We start from the raw sequence: 5,767 nt of genomic DNA, 5'->3' as shown, positions 1-5,767 counted from the left end.
TACTCATGGTTGCACCTCTTATCCCTTTATTAACCTCTAGGTTTTTATGATCTGCTAGGCATAGATAAACATCTGTTCAACAGACCCAAATCATACATAGCCACCTGTCTAACTATTTCAAAGGCTACCAGTAAAAATACCTGGGGCGTATGAACAGTGACTAGCTTCACGTTGAGATGAACATACTTTCTCTGCACCACAATTCTCGTGACCCTGTTTTCAGCAGCTCACATGGTAGACACCTGTGCCACTTGGTTCTAGACTTGGGTGAGTCATAACATCTTGAGTTCAAAGTATGTTGCATCTTTTAAGGTGCAAATTAACCTTGGGAATATAATGAAACATTTAAAAATACACTTGCACTCACATTACACTTTGCACCAAAGTTAACTTGGATTAACTTTCCTGGATCAAGATGATATTAGAAGAATCTCAAATTATTAAAGCAATTTCAAGTATTAAAAAATACCTTTAATTTGTTCCATTTATTTCAAAGTCTTGTGTAAAAGGAGTTTATTAGTAGAAGCTGGACATGTTATCATTTAACTATTTTTTCATTAAAATTTTCTACTTTTTTCTTAAAGACTATATCTCAATAATTTTAGCTTATGTTAAAAATAAGCATTTCATTTCACAATCTGGGTTGAATTTAAGACAGCAGAGGTAACAGAAGTTCACCCTTAACTAGAAAAAATCTATCAAAGAGTTCATGGAAATAAGAAATAGAGCTATAGCTTAGAGTCATCTTTTTTTTTTTTTTTTTTTTTTTTACTATGGCAAGCTACTGGACTTAGAAACAGTTACAAACAAGAATATAATGTCCATCATATAATTGATGAGTCATGTTATTATAAAAAGAGACAAACAGCATTTAAATCTAACCAGGAAGCAGAATTGAGTTATACTTAAACTATGAACCAAGAGCTAGAAGGTAACCATGGGATTGTACTGTAGTTGGGAAAGATGTAGTCTGAATAGCCTCTGTGAACCATTTGGCAACCTTATCAGAGGTACAAAGAAAAGACATTAGAGAATCATTTTGCATAGATGCAAGGAAAATAGAAATAGAAGGGGCATTGTCCATTGTTACTATAAATGTTCTTTTATTGAAGTCCTAATAGATTATTCTTCAGGCAGTATTCCTTGTAAGCCATGAAGTGTATGTCAGAAAAAAGTAAAAGTTTCATGACATGCCATTGACTCTAATTATAGGAGTTTTATGCTATGTTAATAATTTGTGATAAAAATTTGATTTGAAAATGCACTTAGTTATTGATATACGAATAGCTCTTTCCATTATTTTTTTTCCCTTGGAGAAAGAATGGCATTAGAAATTCTACTAAAGTCTATTTGTTTAATAACAACACGGAGCTGACTCCATGACATATGCTTAGTCTCCAAATGTCTGAAGAATCTCAGGAGATTTTGAGTATGGCTGCCATGACCAGGCAAGTAGTTGTTTAGTGAGCACACAACAAGCAAGTTTTAGTATTTTTAATTTTCAGGGCTTTTTTTGTGTTTTATTTTTCCATGATTCAAGAGAAATCAAGACGTTGCATAACAGTACATATCTGACACTTGTGAAATCTGCCATGAGCAAATTAACCCTCATCACATTGTGTATGTTTACAGTAAAATTAACATAAGATTTGTAGCTAAAGATAATCTACTTATTGCCCAATGGTATCTAAAGAATAAATGATTTCTCTTATGTTGAATGTCATATGTCTTTGGCAGCTTCAATTTTATCTCATTATTTTTAAGGTGATACTAAAGAGAACAGTAACATAGTAAATGGTTTTAAAATAAGAAGGAAGCCAAGGATATATAAGCTTCTGTACATTCTCTTTGGCTCTTATACCTTTCTCTAAAAAACATTATATTCCATATGTATGTGTGTGTATATATATATATACATATATATACACACACATATATATACACACACACATATATGAAATGTATATTCCATTATAGGTAAAAGATACATGACACAGATTTCTTCATGATTCTTTTCGGCTTACCTGGGTGTTCTCAGCACTGTGATTAAAATATCAGCAAGTAAGACACAATTATGTTGTCAAGAAACCAGCAGGGAACCTGGGATTTGTTACTGCTTCATTACTTCCATAATTCTCGGTGGCCAGCCCTTTAATACAGGTGTTTGTGGTTATCAATCACTGAGAGAATCTCTCAGCTTTTCTCCTCTTTCAATCAACCTTCCCTGACTTGTTGCTGCAAGGAGTGCCTTTGCCTCCAGCAGTTGGTTTAAAAGCACTTGTAATTCAGAGAGGATCATTTCATGTTGTCACCGTTAAAATGTTACAATTATAACTTTTTGCCAAATTTATGGATGGAGAGAGGAACCGACTTATGGGCTCCTGGTTGAAATTACTGGTGTCAGGAGCAAATGGAATGGGTAATTTTGCGGTTATCAGCTGTCTCAGGAAGGTTCCTTTCCATTCTTGTTTACTTCTATGTTTGAAATTTGAAGCTACTGTACTACTGATGACAACTATTCTACAAATTGGAATGTGAACAGCTTGTGTAGCCAGCATTTCCTCAGACAACACTAAGCTGAGGATTCAATAGTGTCTCAATAGCAACAACGACAACAACAACAAAAAACTCAACTCCAAGTGCAGACCTGTGAGAATTACAGGTTCCTTGAGATCCCTCCCAGCTATTTTAAGGATTTCCTGTTAGGAAGAGGTTTCAGAATGCTCATGAGAATAACTCCTTGGGATTTCATAAAATATATAGCTGCATTTTAAGTGTATTTCTCACCTGCCAAGACTAGATACAAGGCTATGGGAGGTGAATGTAGGAAGCATTTTAGTGACACACTGTTTGGGCATTAATATTTCTGCCTCTCTTCCCAACCTTACCAGATGTCTTCTACTCTGTTTCCTCAGGAAGATGTCATTCCATCAAGCAATCTTCATTCCACACATGCTGGTCCATGCCCAGACCCTTTAGTTTTGTGGTTGAAGGCATCCTGATATTTTGAAAACAAGATTAAAAAATTTTTTTAATGTTTATTATTTTTAGAGGAAGACAGAGAGAAAGAGAGAGAAAGAGAGAGAGTATAAGTGGGAGAGGGGCAGAGGGAGAGAGAAAGAGAGGAAGACACAAAATCTGAAGCAGACTCCAGGCTACGACCTGTCAGCACAGAGCCCGATGCAGGGCTTGAACCCATGAACCATGAGATCATGACCTGAGCTGAAGTCAGACACTTAATTGACTGAGCCACTCATGTGCCCCTACTTTGAAATTTTTTATTATGTTAAATATATCATAAAATCTACCATTTCAACCATGTTTAGGTGTGCAGTTCAGTGACATTAAACACATTCACAGTGTTGTACAAGCATTACCACCATCCAATGCTGAAACCTTTCAACATTCCAAGCTGATATTCTGTCCCCACTAAACAATAACTCCACATTCCTTCTGTCCCTCAGCCCATGAAGAGCACCCTTCTAGTTTCTGTCTAACAAGTTTCAGGAATCTTTTCAGGCACGTAGTGCTACCCTAACATTACTAAAATTGGTACCTTGAAGAAGGTGTAAACAGAAAAAATCTAATGTAGGGTGCAAAGCCTTAGTGGTCGAGTGACAAAAGGCAAACAAAACTAAAAAATGCCCTAGATTAGAAAACTGGAGATTCATCAGATGCCAAGGTGAGGTTTTATAAGACTGTTTCCTTTATGTTCAGACTTCGGCTCAGGTCATGATCTAATGGTTGTTAGTTCTGGCCCGCATCAGGGACTCTGCTGTCAGCACAAAGCCTGCTTCAGATCCTCTCTCTCCCCATCTCCCTCTCCTGTGCATGTGTGCCAGTGCGTGTGCTCTCTCTCTTTCTCAAAAATAAATATTTAAAAAATGGCTGGTTCCTGTAATAGCAGGAATACAACTAGACTACTTTGAGCCTATTGAGAATAAGTCTATGTGAATCAGCAAACACCTTGATCTTGGACTTCTCAGCCTCCAAAATTGTGAGAAATAAATTTTTGTTGTTTAAGCCACCCAGTCTATGTTATGTTGTTAAGGTAACTTGAGCCAACACAAACCTCCCTCTTTGAGCAGGTTTTTGTGCATAAAGAAATATCTAATGGAATATTTAACTATTAATCTTTAAAATACATCAGTGTTATACTATACAAAGATGATTTGTGACTTTTCAGTACCTGTCTCGAATTAATACTAGCATTCCTCCAGGCTTCAAGCTGTGAGCTGTGAGCACAGAGCCTGACTTGGGGCTCAAACTCATGAATCATGAGGTCATGATCTGAACCGATGTTGGACACTTAATCGACTGAGGCACCCAAGTGCCCCACATTAAAATTAAGTTAAAATTAATTTCTAACAAGTTTCAGGAATTATGGTAGTAATATCTAGTAAGATCAAGCCCTGAGGGCTCTGTGCTGGGCATGGAAGCTGCTTGGGATTTTCTCCCTCCCTCTCCCTATGCCTCTTTCTCCCATTCTCTCTTTCTCTAAAAAAAATAAATAAATGAGTAAATAAATAAGTAAAAAAAATAGAGTTCCACATATATAAAATTTTATTTGTAACATCTGAAAGTAACCTCTGTCTTTCTCTTTATATAACAATATAAGGGGAAAGGATACCAGGTATATACACACATATATTTTCTATAAACATATATATATGATATATAATATACATTTAATATATAACTAATATTTATATATGGATATATGCATAATCTTTATGCAATTATTTCCTGGTCCACTCCAGATAAAGCAAAGCTTTTAATTGAAATATTTGGGCACTTACCTAAATAGTTGTTTATTCACCCATTTCTTCATAAAGTGTTTGAGATCTTACTTTATGCTAGGCCATGTGATACTAATTATAGAAGTTCACAGCCATCTTTCATTTTTCTTTTGGTACCTATGTATGAATGTTTGTGTTTAGATTCTTCATATAGGGAAGAAGTTGCCTCTTTATGATGTGTCATGAGTAACTTTTTTCCTTAGTTTATCATGTGCATTTGCTTAGGTATGTTTTTGATTTACATATACATAGTTGAATTATCACATATTTGATTTATATTTAATTTAATTCATCAACTATAATTTATCAAATATGGATTCTGCATTTCAGTCATAGGAAAGATATATTTTTGAGAAGTTGAATGAAGAGTACACCTAAAAAAGTTAATGTAAGATCTTAGATACATCATTTTGTGAATCTCTAAGGAAGATGATCATTCATGCCATAAAAGAAAAATAAAACAAATAAAAACAGAAACAAGTATACCCTTTTGAATTTGTGACCCATAGAAATGAAGAAGAGAAAAAACTAGAAAAAGGAAACATGGACTTATAAAATGATTAGTTATTTTTAAGGCCCGAAATATGTTCTCAATTTCTAAGCATAGGAGATTTTTTTTAATTTTTTATTTTTTTTTTACTATCCAACAAAATACATTTTATTTTTTCCCATAATATTTTATTGTCAAATTGTTTTCCATACAACACCCAGTGCTCTTCCCCTTAAGTGCCCTCCACCATCACCACCACCTCTCTTCCCCCCTCCCCCCTCCCCCCAACCCTCAGTTCATTCTCAGCATTCAATAGTCTCTCAAGTTTTGCATCCCTCTCTCTCCCCAACTCTCTCTCCCTCCTCCGCTCCCCCTGGTTCTCCATTAGGTCTCTCTTGTTTTCCTGCTAGACCTATGAGTGCAAACATATGGTTTCTGTCCTTCTCTGCCTGGCTTACTTCACTCAGCATGACACCCT

At 35.4% G+C, this 5,767-nt stretch overlaps 1 long non-coding RNA gene across 1 annotated transcript in view; it reads right to left on the bottom strand.

Moving 5' to 3' along the window:
• Nucleotides 1–2,923: 2,923 nt before the first annotated feature.
• The window catches only part of LOC115306519, a 22,161-nt gene continuing 19,317 nt past the window's right edge, over nucleotides 2,924–5,767 (bottom strand). The window contains exon 3 of the long non-coding RNA XR_003915354.1: nucleotides 2,924–2,998. This is a non-coding gene — a long non-coding RNA (uncharacterized LOC115306519). The remainder of the gene's footprint in view (nucleotides 2,999–5,767) is intronic.

The sequence above is a fragment of the Suricata suricatta genome, chromosome 2 (assembly GCF_006229205.1).
Source record: "Suricata suricatta isolate VVHF042 chromosome 2, meerkat_22Aug2017_6uvM2_HiC, whole genome shotgun sequence".
In the NCBI taxonomy this organism is placed as follows: Eukaryota; Metazoa; Chordata; class Mammalia; order Carnivora; family Herpestidae; genus Suricata; species Suricata suricatta.
This window is presented reverse-complemented; position numbering and strand designations above follow the sequence as displayed.